Raw genomic sequence first — 18,663 nt, forward strand, 5'->3', positions numbered from 1 at the left:
ATGAAAACACTGATGAATGAAAGAAATTAATGATAATGCAAGAATCGATTACATAAACAATATTCTCACGAGAGACCATCCCCACGAGGTTTGTTTACCACAAACTATAACTTGCACTTGCCGGGATTAAACAGCCCTCATCAGAAGTGAGCTACTGTATGTACCACAAGTGTTGCTTGAAAACAAGATTTGGGGGTATCTATTTAGGAAAAATACATATTGTTATTGGATTTTGCTTTTTTGTCTTGTATTGCCTCGAAATCTACAGGCAGGTTTTAGGGCGCAACCTTTAATTGTACCATAATGATACTGTTAAGAGTGGGGAAAAAAAAATCCGAAATTGAATAAAGGTCTACATAGCAAGTTATCATGGTTTAATCAAAAACAACAACTGTTTCATCTATTACTTTCGCAAGGCGAGAATTGTAATGTTTCGAGAGCGTTGTATCCATGGTAAACTGGGAATCTCAGTGAAGCCAAGATATGAAATTATTAGAACTTAACACTTTAAAGTTTTAAATTTCACAGGTAGGAAAGGAAAATGTCCCTCATAATATAGAACATCTCGTCACGTTCTGGCAGAATTTATTAGACAAATCAATGCTATTGCAACTTTCCCTCGTGAAATACAGAAAATAGGCTGCTTAAAAGTTGCAGGAAATTGCTTTGGTCAAAAACTACAATTACAAGATTTGCAAGCTATTTCCTTTGTCAAATTATGTACACGTGAAGCAATTCTCAAAAATTTTCACTATTTTACTGTCGTTTCTGAAAAATTATACATATGTGAAGCACTCCTTAAGAAATTTCACTGGTTTTACTCTAGTTTTTGAATGTAAGCCATCTTTTTGAGAAACTACCTAATATCTCTGTCAACTTCATATTCTGCGCACGTCTTTCTAATATTCTCATCTGATTTGTCATATTTTCTCTTTCCCTTCTCAATTTCAGGTTGGAGACTTGAAATTTGGTGTTTGTCTTTCTCGTTTAAACTAATTTGAGATGTGTTTAAGCGATTTCTGATATTTTAGTGAAAAGAGAAAGAAAAGTAGTGGTAAATGAGGTAGGGACTGCAATAATATAATGTCACCCTATTCGTATTTTATATATCAGGCTTAGAAGGAAAGTAAAAAAGGTGAGGATCACAATTAAAATATGTTCATATTTCCGGATCTCTGAAGATTAGAGGCATGAAACTTGGTATTTGAACTGAAATTCGGTACTCTATAGGTTCATGGGATGTGAATCCGGAGGCCGATCGGACGCGGGTTTGCGGGCGAAGCCCCCTGGTACTTGAAATGTTCAGTGTATCGCGGCATTCAGGAGGGTTAGTATTTGAACTGAAATTCGGTATGCATGTAGGTTTATAAGGTGCTAGGCAGTAACTGAACAAATGCAAGAGTCTGAGGGTGAACCACCCAGCTAGTCGAAGTATTACAATTATTAGGATCACGTAGTGGTACCTATAAGATTATAATGTTAGTACGTCTGTCCGTCCGTACATCCGTTACTCCGCACGCTAACTTTTGAACGGATGCGATTATTTTAATTCTGTTTTTTGCCATAGATAGATAAAGTGATTATCTCAAGGGAGTTTGTTGATGGAGGCGATTCGCCCACCGGAAGTAGCAGAAATGAGCCATTTCCAGTTAACATATTTATCACTGTAAATAAAAACAGTAATAGACAGAGATAAACGGTTTTCGGAAATCGATTACATGTTTCAAGGAAAACTTTCCTCTTCATCCTTAACACTCTAGTGAAACCAGAAGTTGTAGAAGTAAGCCACTTCTAATTTTAACATTAATCACTGTATAGCAAAAATGGTAATAGATAGCGAAAACCTGTTTTCGCGATCGATTAAACGTTTCAAGTACAATTTTCATGTTCATCCTTAACACTCTAGTATAACCGGAAGTAGACATTACTCACTTCCGGTTATAATGTTGATCACTATAAATTAAAAACGGTAATAGATAGCGAGAAGCGATTTTCTTTAATCATTCAAGTGCCCCAAGAATATATTCCATCTCAACACTAATCTTTCTCCTCAAACCAGAATTGAAAGAACCATACAACTTCCATATTCCATATTAAATGATAAAATATTACGTAATCCTCTTTATGGTCTTTCAGTTTATTATAATAATACATTCATATCTGGAGATCCCGAAAGTTAGAATGAATCTTGATTTTTGAACTGAGATTCGGTATGCTTGCAGGTGTATGAGATGTGAGGCCATAGGCCGAGAAAACACGGCGGTTTCTGGGCGAAGTCCCCACATAACCGAAGGCTAGTTAGTAAATACATATTTTTATCGTATTCTGATTATACATACAGTAGCAAAAGTTTCCGTTCTCCTCACAGGAAGATAAGGTGTAATAAATATAAAACCTGAAATTTAAATTGTCATGCTCGGCACTTTATGTATAAATAAAAGGAAATTTCAAAATAATAAATATGACCTTCCTTCCGTGTCGCCACGTTTCGCCTAATTAATTATCTGACACTTTTATGACAGATAAATGATAAGATTTGTGTCCGTCATTTTATGCGAAAAATAGATCCTCGTTTGGCCTAATCTTCGTTACGCCTAAAATGGCGGGAAATAAGAAAAAATTGTGGAAATTCAAGTAGAGGGAAATTATAGCAGAAAATTCTCTAGTATATGAAGAATTAAGAAATGCAAAATACATTATTAATATTAATATCATTAACTATTTTATATATCGATATGTTCTCTATCGATCCAAAAGATGTATGGATCGCTTCATTCTTCTATTGAAGCCAGACGTAGTACAACTTCCGGTTTCAATATTGATTCCTAAATATTAAAAATCGTAAGAGATAGCGAAAGATAGTTTTTGATGAGAACTCAGCTTCTGATAAATAGCTTCTGTTACATGTCTCACATTATCACTCTATTGTTGCCGGAAGTTATAGATATATTTCAAGTTTCAATATTGAATGTGCATAATTTGAAAATCTACAGGAGTTTAACAATGTGAAGAGAAACACATATTTTGAATATAAAATTAAGTAATAGTATAAACAAGGAGTTTGCATTAACATTTTATACAATGTGTAACTGAATAACTGATACAACGCGTGGCTAAGGAAACGACAATTCTTAGAAAACAATATTCCAAGTTTGGTCTATTTTAATGTTGGAAATAAAATATTGTATTTTATTTATTTAATTTCACGTATATATGACATTATAAACGAAAAGTGATGTTTAGAGGGAATTTCGGGTGCCAACTACAATAAGAGAACAAGGCATAAATATTTTCATAACTTTGCTTACTACACCGAACACCAGCAAATCTTAGCCTAGATAGCCACCAAACTGAATAAGGGGTTCAGTCGGATACTTAGTAGACAATGTTTGCTTCACTTTATGGACTTCAGAAGCCGATAACCCACGAAGTTATCACTTGCCATTACATGTCACTGCAGTTAATGTCTTACATTGGCAACAGAATGCCGTGACAGGACCATAAAAACTAGTAGCATGGTGTGATGAGTCTCGAGTCTCGATTCACAGTGATAGCGATCTACAGTTTGGCTTCAGTCCCACGAAACCATGGATCCAGCATGTCAAGTTAGAACTGTACAAAATAATGGCGACTCCATGTTGATTTGGAGTGCTTTTCTGTAAGCAATGTTTTGGATATTTGGAACATGTACTATGCACCCCTATTGTTTCGAAGTATGAAGATCTCAGTCATACGAGTGGAAATGGAGTGTACCAGCAGGGCAACCACACTCGTAACAGATCCCACTTAGCTAAGAGCATTCCACTTCTTCCTGTTGAAATAACCACCCAGAATCCCGAATTTCAATCTCATTGTACAGTCACGAACATTAATAAATGGAGGCTGAAGCCATTATTTCTTATGGCTCCAATCTCCATTTATTAATGTTCGTGACTGTACATCAATGGGATGATTTGATCAGAGACATACCATGGACGTTCCCGGTAGTATGTGAAACGAGTGGAAATCCAACTCAAAAGTTGTAATTTAAAAAGTAATAATAAGATTGAAATATATATTTATTCTTTCTTTGTTAGTAACACATTGAGATGTTTGGATTGTGGAATTATCCAAAGAGCAATTTGCCAGTGGAGTGATTTGTTACAAATCACTCATTTCGATCACAGTTGTCCATTGTTAAGTTATGAGCAAAATTCTTTTGTCAGAAATAGCTCGAAATATTTACAAATTTCCTATGAATTAAAATTACAATAGAATCACAATAGGATCCCTTATAATACATTAACAATTTCAAAAAAGCATTAAAACTAGAACGAAATCCTCTGCAAGATGAGCAAAACCTACAACAAAATAACATTTGCGTTCACATAAGAACGAAACAAACAAATATAAAATCCAAGTGATATTTCCTTTTATACTGACACAAACTATTAGTGGTGGGCACAAAAACCGGGTTTTCGGTTTTTGAAAATTTTCAAAAAACCGGTTTCGGTTTTCTTCGAAACCGGTTCGGTTTTCGCCGAAACCGGTTATCGGTTTTCTCCAAAACCGGTTCGGTTTTTCACCTGATCCGGTTTCGGTTTTCTTCAAAACCGATTCCGGTTTTTTTTCTCAAAATTTGTTCTATTTCTGACCAGAATGGTGTTTCGTTGTTCTCCGGAAACCGAATCCATTTCCACAGAAATAGTCTATGTTTTCGAAAAGTTTTCACCGAAACCAGTTTCGGTGAAAACCGAAGCGGTTTTGGAGAAAACCGAAACCGGTTTCGGTGAAAAACCTAACCAGTTTTGGAGAAAACCGAAATGTCGGATTTTCGGGTTTCGGTTTTTATAGAAACCGGTTTTCGGTTTCTATAAAAACCGGTTTTGCCCATCCCTACAAACTATATTTCCTTTAACATATTGATTAGCAGAATCATTTGACACTAAGATATTTGGAAACAAACTGCAAACTAAAAGTTACTCGTGAACAGCACTCATCTATAAACGAAATTAATAACAGGGTGTAACTTGTTCGTTTTTCATCTCAAATACTATAACCACTATACACACTGTGAGGGCATTAATATTCTCAAAATAGAACGGAAAGATAACCGTAACACAATTGTCGAAACATTTTTCCGAAACCAAATACTCGTATTACAAGTTAGTTATGGGAAAACTAATTTGTGTTTCTCAGCTCTTCACATAGTAGGCAATATTTTTTTTTTTTTTCGAAAAATTTGCCTCCAGTTTTATTTCCACGATTTTTGTTATAGTCCGCCATTTTAGGCAAAACGAGGATTAGACCAAACGAGTATTCTTATCTTATCCTTTATCTGTCATAAAATTGTCAGATAATTGGTTAGGCGAAACTAGAATTAGGGCAAAAGATGCAAGATCCTTCTTTTTCTGCTCTTGAAACGCGTGTTCCCTTATTTTTAATTAAGAATATATGTACCGAATTAAACACCTCCAACTTAAGCGAATCTTGACATTCGACTGTCTCTGAAGAAAGGAAGAAAAGTTTAAATATTATAGACATGTTTCCGTTAGAAACGGGATTTTTGAAAGCGCTTAAATATGTATTCCCTTATTTTAAAGAAGCGTTTATATACTGAGTTTCATCTCTCTAATTTCATGAATGTGTGAGATATAAAATTCTTAAAAAAAAAAAAAAAAAAAAAAACTTAACTTTAAAAATATCTCTACTTCCCTTGGAATACATACTCCAAAAAATCTTTTATTTCTTGCCTCCGTGATAAAAGGAATAGGCCTAGGCCGGGAGCGCACAAACAAGGGTTTGTGTGCGATCATGACATAAATAACAAACCTCAAGTGCACAAAAATTATGCGATGATACTCGATTGTGTCAATCAGTTTTTGGCAATAGTGATTTTTTTTTTTTTTTTTTCAAAATCATCATCCTCTACTACCCTCGAATCAAATATTGCATTATCACTAGGCACAAGATTAGTTAATTTATTTAGTGCTGGAGAAGAAAACAGAACTTGGAGATAATTAGGTCAACATATTGCGTGTCATATCTTTATACTTTCATATTATAAGCATATACTTAAAAAGAGTAAACTGTTATTTTCTATTAACATAAGGTAATCGTTTTCAAAGTAAACAGCAAGGATAATTGTGCATAAATGAAATTCAAGAATCCTATTTTAAATTTTCTAAAACTGGTGCACAAACAAACTTAAATCTTCCCCTTGACGAAAGTTACACATATACTGTGGTGGTAGCCCGTGGTGCTCACTTTTTTCTTTTTTATAGGTGTGAACTAAAAATTGGTAAATGTCAATTAAAGGCATATCATGGATATAGAATTTACTATATAATAATATCACGTACGTATGTTATACTTCTTGCTATGTACCCTTTCATACAAAAACATCTTCCCGTATTTTTGAAAAATCAAAATGTGGAAATTAATCGTGTTATAATAAACGTCTATTATATTTCTTGATATTTGCCTCTCTATGTAACAGAAACAATCTCTTATATAATTAGTAAAACAAATCCAAACATGACAACGCAGCATCAAATATTATATGCTCGCGACACCATAAGCACTTTCTTTCGTTTCTTTGTAAGCTAGTGGAGTACACCCAGGAACATTCTGTCCAAATTTCACGTTTCTTTTTAGCTAAAGAAGTATGATCTAGGCGATGATGAGCAAATCACTTCCACTTATTTATATAGATATGGTATTAGTGTTACCCAACATAATGTCGACGGAGAATTTTCGAGATGACACCGAACTCTTCCAATAAAAACGTTCTTAAAGACAACACTTTCATGCCTCTTTTAAAGATGAAACAGCCTTAAATCTCGTCTCCTGGCTATCACTATTCTTAATCTTTGTTATACTCTACGCATAAAACATTTTGTTTAAAACAATGGAAAATTTAATATAATTTCCTTCAATACAGCTCATTTGAATTATACTGACATAACCTAAGAAATTAATGTGATTTATTGAAGAATTCGTACATACGGTGTAAAAGGACAGTTTGTTTTAAATAAATATCGTCTGTAATTAATTATTCTCTTCTTCATAAGTCTTTTAAGCAATGAAAGAAATCCAGTTTGTGCCTTGAATTGCTCAGATACAGTGTTTTACCTTCGTAATATGGAACATATGATACTGAGAATGTGATAACTGCTAGGATTGAGTCCTAAATTGCAAGCGCATGCACATACTTTAGGAATATTCTGATCTTTTTGACATAAATGATTCATGAAAAACAATCTTATTTATATTAAAAAAACAGTAAAATTTTTATCTAACTTCTGGCAACCCTGCACATATTTTATCATATACGAAAATCTCAATCCCCGGTTCAGGCCATTAGCCAAGATTTACGTGTCCGTCATGGATTTCCAGTTCATGATCAATAACAAGATAAGATACTTGAGGAAATGTCCAACATTTTAATGGTTGAGCAAAACATACTTGAGCAAATGACGCGATTCCGTATAAACATATTTGAAATTTAAGATTAGGCTTTTTTAACTTCTCAATAATCCCACCCCATTCTAATAAATGTCCAGGGTTGGTGTCCCGAAATTCCGGTAATCCTACCGTGGGGGATTTTGAATACACGGAGGGCGAAAGTAGTACTGCAAAAATACTGGTAACCCACAGTAAATACGATTCAGATACGTCTCAGGGGAAATATTCCTCCTGGGCCACCCTTGAAATCAGGGTGGATTGATTTAAATCAGTCTGATTTAAATCACGATTTAAATCAAGATTTAAATCACTTGATTTTTTTAATAAAAATCGTTGATTTAAATCAAATTCCGAAATAATTTAAAGTGAAAATAAGTAAAGTCCCGTTTCTGTTCTGTTATTTCGATTATGGAAGATGATAATCATAATACAATGAGACTCAAATGTACAGTATGTACAGCATAGTATGAAAACAAGTGTCATGCAGAGGGTGATTAGGGAAAATCCCGTTTTGAACGGGTAACAGATCAATCCTGTTTTCTTCTCTTCGTAACATAGGGTTTAAATTGTAAATCGTTAACTATTTCAACGGGGAAATCACCATCGACATTTAAGACGAAGATTCTTTTGTGTGTGCGTCTATATATTTGTTTCCAGATAATAGGGCGTATTTAGAAGTGTCCTATCCCCTCTCCGAATTTTTTTTTTTGATTTTATAAGTTTAGGCAAAATTTATGCATTTCGTGCCGCAAGCTAGTTACAATTTCCTTAAAAATATACCTCTGCCAAATACCATAACTTTTGTGGAAAAAAAAAAGTGTCACTTTGATAAGCGTTGCTGTACCTTTTCCTTAACGCTTAACCTTTTAAATTATATTACCTATTTTTAGATGATAGGATAAAATCTTCATTATTCGATTATAAAAGTACCAATAAAGCTTTTTACTTCGCATTTTCAGGACTGAAGGCATTGCAGAGCACGTTACATATGCTTTCACGCCTCCCTGCGTCGAGATATAGGATGTGACGACGTCATAAATTTTAAAAAGATATTTTTTGTTGTGCCTATTTTTATTATTTTTTGGCGGGCCTAAATTTTGCATTCAGAAGCCTGAAATTCTGCACACTCATTCAGTGCACCCTTAGTATTTTTCAGATGATTTCAGATCTCTGCGTGAAAACAGGGGGTCCAGAGGGGCAAAACTGTAAAAATAAATGGCTATTTTTAACAAAAAATAGCTTTCTTCACGATTTTCCCGCCTAAGATGGAGACATATGAATGGTACCATTTGAAAGGCTGTTCTATTCTGAAGAGAATGATGTACGAACCATGAACTTAGGATAAATAGGGATGTTTCAGGAAACTGTTACCTGAGATCCTGTTTTGTACGGGAATCCGGGGTATTTGGGGATATGATTTTTCGCGTGCTTATTTTTGCATCTAGAAGTTTGAAATTTCGGACACTCATTCACTGCACCCCTTAGTATTTTTCAGATTTGTTTCAGATCTTTGCCTTTAAACAGAGGCGGTACAGAGGGGTAAAAAGTAAAAAAGGGGATATTTTTTAACAGAAAATCCCTTATTTTTTCGTGATTTTTCAGTCCCAGATAGCCTACGCGATGGAGACATTTGAATGGTACCGTTTGAAACTCTGTTTTATTCTGAAGAGAATAATGTACAAATCATGATTCTAGGATAAATAGGGATGTCTGAGGAAATTTTTATATTACATCCGGGTCATCTGGGGTATTGTGGGGATGTTCTTAGCTCATTGTTAAATATTTTTCCCGCCCTTACTATTCAAGATAGAAGCTTGAAATTTTGTACACACATTTAGTACATTCTTAGTATTTCCCAGTTGATTTTGAGATCTGTGCGTTAACACAAGGAGACCAGAGGAGATCAAATTTTTTTAAAAAATCCGAAAAAATCCCGACATATCTCAAAATTTTCCGCTTCAGGGACACGATAGGGAAAATGTGAATGTTACCGTTTTAAAGGCTATTCTATTCTGTAGAGAATGAGATATGAGCCATGATCCTAGGATAAATAGGGATGATGCTTGACTGAAAGTCTATAATTTACCAAAAAAAAAAAAAAAGCCATAATTTAAAATTGTTAAGAAACATTGTTTGGGATTGATATAGGTTAACGATTGGGGATTAATTCAAAATTCAACACCAATACTTTCACTTAAATGGTATAATTGGCATTTAATACTAATTCGTAATGATTTTTCTTCAGTTCGCGACTTGTATTATACGAAGAGAAAGATTTGATTTAAATCAAAAAAATCGATTTAAATCAAAAAAATCATCAAAAATGATTTTTTTAAAAAAATCATGATTTTTTTCCACCCTGCTTGAAATCACCACTGATTTAATTACATTTGTTTTAATGAAAGGGTGCTTGCGCCCACAGCACATCTGCTTGCGGCAATGTGTGAACTACTGGCTATTGAGAGAGAGAAAACACGACACAAGATAATACATTTTGCTTAAAAATATGTTGCTACAAAATTTTTGCAACACTGTAAATGATTAATACGGTTAAGAAGTCAAGCCGTATATCGTAAAGAGCAAATTACCCTATTTGTACGTTCAAAACTGTACGTCTGGCAACATTGGCACAATAGTTGGTCAGCAAATAAACAAGAGCTTCATTTCATGAAATTTTTTTGAGTTTTACGTCCCACGATTATGCCGGTTAGGCTAAAGGAGACGGTGATGATGAGTAATGAATGAAATGGTGGAATGAAGAAAGTGGGGGGAAACGGGATAACCCCGAGAAAACCCACGCACACGGTGTTTGTCCACCACAAAGTTCACTTGGCGGGAGCAGGGTTTGAACCAAGCTTCAATTCAGGGAGAATAACTTATCAGATGAAAAAAGTTGTTTGACTAGTTAGGCTGGAAGGAATCACATTGAAGAGGCGTTGGGAACTCGGAATTATTCTTCAATTCATTGGAACTAAAGGATTCGATCCAGAGAGGAAGGATCGAATCCTTATTTAGAGGAACCGGATTGAAAAACCAAGAAACTCGGAACCATACAACTTGCCGGAACCAAAAGATTCGATCCGGAGGAACGAATTCTTCTTTGGAGTGTATTCAAAGGAATCAATTTTGGAAAAGGAACGGAACTGCCCATCACTAGAAATAATAGACCAACACTGCATAACAGAGAAGCAAATAATGCACGTACTGCGCATGTCTGGAAACAAAAAATCTTTCTTACGCGCTCTCGTGTCACTTTTCCGCAATATTCTGACCACCGGAACTGCTCTCCCAACTGGAGGAGAGGTTTTTTTTTCTTTCTTTTTGTTTTTACTTTTTCATAGTTGTTCAGCGTTACCAGGTCTATAGATTTTCGTTGCAAGGCGGACAATAAAACTATTTGCTGTAACACACAAGCTCTTATTCAATACATTCTGATGTAATGCTCATATAACCCTATACTAAAATAAAATTCGCAATTGGTTGTTTGATTAGGTTTTAATGCTAATTTTAACACCAAGATAATATGAAATAGGATTAAATGGACAAGATGGGACTTCTATCCAAGGCAAATATCCTCACCGGGATCACTTGCACAAAGAGAAGGTGCATTAGCAACTCTCGACCACGAAGAGGAAAACCACAAGTCGAAATTTGATACAATGAATTTTGAAATGAAATGAAATCTTTAAGTATCACGTCCTACGTTATGTCGATTAGGCTAAAAGAGACGGTGATGATGAGAGCTGAATGATATGGTGGAATGAAGAAAGTGGAAGGAAACGGAAGAACCACGAGAAAACCCACGCACATTGTGTTTGTCCACCACAAAGTTCACTTAGCGGGAGCAGGGTTTGAACCCGGGACCCCAAGCACCAGAGATGAACGCTTTACTACTGAGCCAGGAGGCGGTGATGATGAGAAATGAGTGAAATGGTGGAATGAAGAAAGTGGGAAGAAACGGGAAAAACCCGAGGAAACCCATGAGCACGATGTTTGTCCACCACAAAGTCCACACGGCGCGAGCTGGGATCGAACCAGGGACACCAACCACCGGAGGTGGACCTTCTACCAATGAGCCACCGTACCCCCCTGAACCACACGAGTTGCCACTGGAAATACAATTCGAGTCTCCTGCGAGGAGATCCAAAATTCTGCGTAATGTTTATTATTATTATTATTATTATACAACTTATTAAAAATATGTAATTCTCAAAATCAGGATAGACAATTGCCCCTGCCCTCTCCAAATAACACTCCTACACAAGGAACCCCGAGATCTTCGTTTCTTGTTGCTGGTATTACGTAGTCATGTAAAAAAAAAAAAAAAAGAAAGAAAAAAAAAAGAAAAAAGAAAAAAAAGAACACCTGTTACTCTTTAACCGTTTCAACGTGCACTCTTAGCAACACGCTTTAATAAAACAGGAAAATTCAAAGAAACAAACAATATCTGTATCTACTCTTGTCCTATGTGCAATATTATCTCTGTCTTATCAGGAGAAAATAGAACCTTGTGAACATATTTCAAATTACCGTAATCCCTCCTCTTGCTTCTACTGATTCTAATTTCTAATTTCTCACACTACCACACTGCAGTAACTTCTCAGGCGATAAGAGTGGTTTGACAACTTTGGGTGAAAGGAGGAATCGAATTGGAGAGCCAGTTGAGAACTCAAATTATTCCGACCCATCGGAACCAAAGGGTTCGATCTAGAGAGGAACGAATCCTTGTTTGGGGGAATCAAATCGAAAAACCACGGAATCATTTAATTTTGCGGAACCAAAGGATTTGGTCCGAAGGAACGAATCCTTCTTCGGAACGGATTCAAAGGAATTGATTCCGGGAAAGGAACCAAACTGCCCATCACTAATGATAGCTGTCTTCTTCAAGAATGTGGTGAATGTCCTGGAGTGGAAGGAATAAGTGTAAAGTCTTTAATTAATTATCCTAATGAAAATGAAAGTGTTACGTATGCCATATGGGAAAATAATGATCTCGTTAAAAACTGTGCCAGTTTCTGTTTTCGTATCGTACATTGTTGGTTTAACTGTAAGAATTATAATTCATGACTACATCAAGAAAATCCAAAGAGAATTAAATACTACCGAAAAGCATCGTATAAAATTTCAAGATAAAAATTCTATTTTACTTCATGTGGACTTCGTTGAAAACTGGACTGTTATTCTGCAAAGTGAAATTCAGAGTTATCACCGGAATATGAAACAACTGACAGTTTTGTTGTAATAAACGACAATAAAACACACGATTCGGCTCATGTACTCACAGTCTTAGACAAGATTCTAAAAATACTCGAATAAAAGCGAAAATATATTTTATAGAAAAAGGTTTGAATACGTGAAAATAAGTGTCTACAATTACCCAAACCGTGTCAGTGATTTCTCACAGTGCTGCATCCCACTTTAAAAATCGCTTTCAGATGTTCGAGATGCACAGGTCCGATAAATCAGTGGTTTTGCAGTGAAACCGGCCATGCAAGAGTCTCTGCGACGGTATTGGGAGGGGGGAGGAGTAAAGAATGTGGCAACGCGGCATAACCTTAGGCTAAAACAGATACACAGTATTAAAACCGCAGAAGAAAAAATATGAAATGAAATCTTTAAGTTTTACGTCCCACGATTATGCAGGTTAGGCTAAAGGAGACGGTGATTATGAGAAATGAATGAAATGGTGGAATGGAGAAAGTGAGAGGAAACGGGATAACCTCGAGAAAACCCACGAGAACGGTGTTTGTCCACCACAAAGCTCACACGGCGCGAGCTGGGATCGAACCAGGGACCCCAAGCACCGGAAGTGAACGCTCTACCACTGAGCCACCGCGCCCGCTCTAAAACCACAGAAGAATTCGTGAGTATGGTGCAAGTACAAACTCCGGGTATTACTCTCGTTTTGTTGTCTGGAACTAAATTCCATAATTTCCGGAAAAAAAAATGGAAAGTATGCGACCGGTAACTGGTATTCAACGAAGTCATCTTTGACATTCAGAAAATGGCAAAGTTTTTATGGCAGTAACGGGTCACCATGAACTAACTTCATGCTTCCCTCAAAATCGAGCTTCTGCAGTTCAAAGTGTAGATTTAAGAAGTCTGCAAAAAAGAACTTCCGTTACATACATATACGTATAATAACCAGTGTGCGTAGCATAAATATTATGAATAAATCATGAATTACGTGAAGTTGAAGTGCTGTTTATGCTTTCACATGGATCTTGAGCAGGGTACAGGTTTCCAGAAGAGCATAAGAGATGTGAAAATAAGTGTTTTGTGACTATCAACAATGTGCTACGCAGGGGCGGACCCAGGACAGACTTCTGGGGGGTGGGTTAATACTACTGCTTAGAGTTACTTTTAAGAGCTCCTAACTCTGGGATGGGTTTTATTTATATATAAAATTACAAAGTTTCTTCTTCTGGGAGGGGGGGGCAATCGTCCCCCTAGGTCCTGGATGAGTTGTGAGTGAACCAACACCTATTGGAGCAACTGCACGGTTACATGCTATTAGCGAAGAAGAAGACGACGACACCAACCAAACAAATGATTGATCCACGAAAAAAAAAAATCAGTGAAATTTTGTTTCCGAAGACCATTTTAAGTAAGTGAACTTGAAATTTGTGTGTTTACTAATAGTAATTTTCATCTCAGATTACTTCAGTTTAAAGAAAAAACGGAGAAGGGTAGAGGCTCATTTTACTATTTCAGAGAGCATTTTTGATCAAAATAATAATAATAATTAGGGTTAGGATTTTATTGCACTATAAATGTGGGGAAAATGCAAAATAAAAAATGCAATTATGCACTAAAAATCTAAAAAAATGCACTATAATTTAAAAAAAATGCTTTCACAGAGAATTATCCGTTACTATTTATTAGTGTATTACCTATATATATATATATATATATATATATATATATATATATATGTGTGTGTGTGTGTGTGTGTGTGTGTGTGTGTGTGTGTGGTTTTACTCTGTTGTGTTTTTCTCAAAAGTTGCACCTAACACTGAGTTGCAATAAACAACAAAACAAAATATGAAGGTTGGTTTTCGAACTGGAATGCATGGCGGTTGTCTGCAAATAACGATTTGTACATTGAAAAGGTTCTTTCAGTTTCTACAGAAACCGCCGTAGCATATTCGAAATAGATCATATCACTAATTCCTAGATCACTTTCTAATTTGGGCAGTACAAATTTTCTGCCTGAAAGAATGTCCACTATCGCACAAAACATGGTAACCTGAGTTTTTTTCGATACATCTGTCATTTTTCTTGACAATACAAGTCCTACTACCCCAGGAACACTTTCTAATGCACTTGCTGTATTTTTGATTGAGTCAATTGAAGTCAACTTTTCTCCAGATTTCTCTAAAGAAGTAATCACACCTGGTAGAAATCCAAAATTAGATTGAATGTGCACAAGTTTACCTTGAATTTCAGGATTGACCAGTATTTCTTGTGCAGTTCGAATCACGGAAATTTCGGAGGAGTCAAAAGAGTCTATCGTTTTCTTCACAGCTTCGAAGTTTTGGCAATAGTATTTACAGGCTTCTAGCCACGTTCTCCACCTGGTAAGAACGGGGCTAGGTGGTAGAGGGAGTTCAGGATGCTCCGACTTAAAAGCAGCTACACGTGGTCGGGCCTTGCTGAACTCTTTCTTTACACTTCCTATGAGTTTATCAACATCAGGAAACTGCACACGTTTCTCTTTAGCCACTCCGTGGCAACCATGCGCGAGGCACGTAGTGTGAATCATTTTCGAATATAGCGCCTGAAGTGAGTTCGCTGCTTTTACCATATACGGTGCAGAATCGGTTACAAAGAGCAGCACGTTTTCGTGAAGGACGCCATTAGGCCATAAGAGATGCATTGATTTATCAAATAACTTACTGATCGTGGAATAATTGACCTTTTCCAGAACTTCGCAATTCAAAAGAAATGTTTTACCCGGCCCACCCTCATGCATCACTCCAACAACATTCACTACATTTCGTCCCTTCGAATCACAAGTTTCATCCATGGACACCCATATTTTCTTTCCAGCCATTTCTTGTCTAATGTACTGCATTGTTTTCTCGTAAAGTTTGTTCACGTAATTCTTCTTTAATGTCGAAGAATCGGGGAGGGGTTTACAAGTGTATTTTTCCAAAAAGGCACGCAATGTCACGTTGTCCACTTTGTTCAACGGAATGTCAGCTTTACACAAATCTTCGAAAAAAACAGAATGATTTTTAAATGTACCACACTGCGGGAGAAGTTGTTGCGCGGCGTTTGCCTCTCGTTTCGCACGTAACTTAAGTCCCCGTGTGTGTTTGTCCCTTGAAACATGCTGTTCAACGGTAAATTTTCTTTCGGCTGAAACTGCTGTATCACACACCTTGCAGTACAGAACACTTAGATCTGTTGTAAATACTTTTTCAGCTCCAAATTCACTTACAAATCGTTTAAGCTTGGAAGCACTATTCTCTTTTATCTTCGGCATTTTAACCAGATAAACTGCAGAATTAGGCGTCTACCAACAGCTCACCAAAACAGTGAATGCCACGGTCACTGAACTCTCGCTCCTTGGCTTCATGTGACTAATCACCAGAAACTGCAGTCTGCGGACATTGGCCACGCCTGCTCCAACGAATCTCCGAACTAGAATGATGTAGGAGGAAGCATTCTGCTTCAATTTATTGTTTTTATAAGAAAAATGAGAATTATGCGGTTAAAAGTAAGAATAAATACTAAATATGCACGTAAAATGCCCAAAACTTTAAAAAATGCACTTATACTCAGAAATGGGCAAAAAATGCAAAAAAATGCACAAACAAGTTTGTCTTAAATTACTTCTTTTTAATAAAACAGGATTTATAACACAACGAGCAATGTTTATACTAATCCAGAAAAAAGATGCAAAATCATCAAGATCCTAACCCTAATAATAATAAAAAAAAAAAGTCAAGAAAACCTTTTATTGTTCATTTAATGAACGTGAACCACAAACATCATCAAATCATTGCACTTTCATTGTTCCCAGTGTCCCTAACTGTGACATCAAAGTTAACGAAACTTCGCTAATTTTAAAAGGCTGCAGTTAATTCATGAAGCATTGGTCGAGAATGGTATTTGGTGTGTTTATTATTCGTGTAAAGTTGAACCATCTGACAAAATTTCGGAATTTTAAAAGATGGTGTTTTCGAGAAAATGGCGATTTTTGAAAATTTTACAATTTCTCGAATTTTTTGCGACAAAATGGTTGCACACAGAGGCGATACAATTTTTTTTTTTCGGAAAGCGGGTAACTAGGTCTTACCAACCGTGAAAACAGAATTTTAAAATTCGAACCGGAAGTGCTCGAAAAAAATTCGCACACATCGACTTTTTAGATAAATTGACGTTCATTTGTTAATTTATCTACAAAAAGATACGCATGTGCAAACCACACTATAATAAAATATAGTTTATTTATATCCCTATGTACATACCACAACAAGAATTGTAACTCGACCTGTCTCATAGCCGAATGGTGAGGCTCTGAAGTTGACCATTTTCCATGTCTTCTACAATTCATAAATTGTACTCCCTGTCTTTGATGGCTCATTACTTCGCGGGAAATTTTTTTTCGACAAACCAAAAAAAAAAAAAAAAAAAAAAAGGTCTTTTAAAAACATGTCTAGTTGCTATAAAAAAGTTTCTACAATATCTGAGATGGTGGTGGTACAATTTTATATTTTTTAGCCTGAGTTGAAATGGAAGGCACCACCTGTGTTAATGTTAGACTTGAAGCTCATGAGTTTCACTCGGTTTCGATTTTTATTTCAATTGTTCATGTCAAAATACATCTTAGGTATATATCTTAGTTGTGGTGCATTGTGCTTATTTAATAAAAAATGCTTGTTAATTATTAAAATCGGAACTTGTTCAGTATTCATCCACAGCCAATTAGTTATAATTTCTCCATTTTTTGTTAATATTCACAGGAAGGCTACTGATATTGAAGAAATTTGCAATTGTAACACTTATTTGAAGAATTTTTGTCCATTACAACTTTCTATTCTTTTCTTATCATTTAGGTGGGGGCACCGAAATATTGTTTGCTTACACTTACGAAATGTCTAGAACCGGCCTGATCAAACCTGACTTTCGTGGACAAAATTTTCTTTAAAATGCAGGATATATAATGCTGGCATCTATTAAGGCCCATATTCTCATCCTGAACCAATATTTTTATCAATTCTCAACCACAATTTCTACAAAGATGAATAGTTGGTCAAAATGTAGTTGTCCGAGCAATATTATTGAATAATTCCTTTTACGTATTTCCAAACATTGAGGAACTGAATCAGTTCCTTATCTATAGTATTACTCTTTATGAATTAGTAAATATTACAATGCCCGCTCCAGATGGTATTCCTACACAGACACAAAAAATTAAGACATATCCTTACCAAAATTGGTCCCAACTTCCCTGAAATTACGCTAACCTGATACTACTTTACCCTTCTAAAGCAGTCCTACTTATAGATGCGCAACTGGCGCGCGAACTCTAAAAGTTCGCCTTTAGTAGATTTTAATCGCAATGTGACACCAAGATACTTAACCTCCGCCATTTATATCCTAAATTCTGAAAATTTACGTAATTTTTGCTGTCCCATAGATAGTCAACCTAAACAAACCTTTGTTTATGTGTAGGTTATTTTCTATCGATTTGTAATAACTTCCAGTCAGTAAGTTTCCTACGCTATAATACAGTAAAAAAACACAGCACAATCTTTATTGCTTGTGTTTCTAGCTCGAAAGTTACCAGGCTAACGCTGAGACTACCAAATCTAGATATACTAACCCTATCAAAACCAGACAGACATGGGATATGGCAAAATATAAAGAAATGACTTCTTCTTTGAAAACATTAACGGTTATAAAAAAATCAATGCCTCAGACATATGTTCATATAGACTACAAGTACAAAATTCTTTGAGGCATACTTTAAAAGAAGATTTTTGAATAAATAAATAAATAAATAAATAAATAGTGTCAAAGTATTAAAGATTCCAACATCTGAGTGCCATGATGACTAAATTCAGAGTCAAAAATACCATCTTTATAGTTGACGTATTCTAGTTCTTTCTCTTCGTCTGCTAAAATTCTTCAGGCTGTTCAGTAGTGTGCGTGTATGAAGGATGCTTATGAAGGCAGTATGACAACAAGGGTAATAAGGAGGAG

At 35.7% G+C, this 18,663-nt stretch overlaps 1 protein-coding gene across 3 annotated transcripts in view; it reads right to left on the reverse strand.

Annotated features, from left to right (window-relative positions):
* LOC145686354 (uncharacterized) overlaps positions 1 to 18,427 on the reverse strand; it is a 91,066-nt gene extending 72,639 nt beyond the window's left edge. The window contains exon 1 of one of the 3 annotated variants that reach the window (XM_081759607.1): positions 18,284 to 18,427. The gene's annotated coding sequence lies outside the window, so the exon portion shown is untranslated. The other 2 variants (XM_081759606.1, XM_081759608.1) reach the window with 2 other exon arrangements.
* Between the last annotated feature and the right edge of the window lie 236 nt (positions 18,428 to 18,663).

This window comes from Thermobia domestica, chromosome 5, assembly GCF_964235325.1.
Source record: "Thermobia domestica chromosome 5, izTheDome1.hap1.1, whole genome shotgun sequence".
Lineage (NCBI taxonomy): Eukaryota > Metazoa > Arthropoda > Insecta > Zygentoma > Lepismatidae > Thermobia > Thermobia domestica.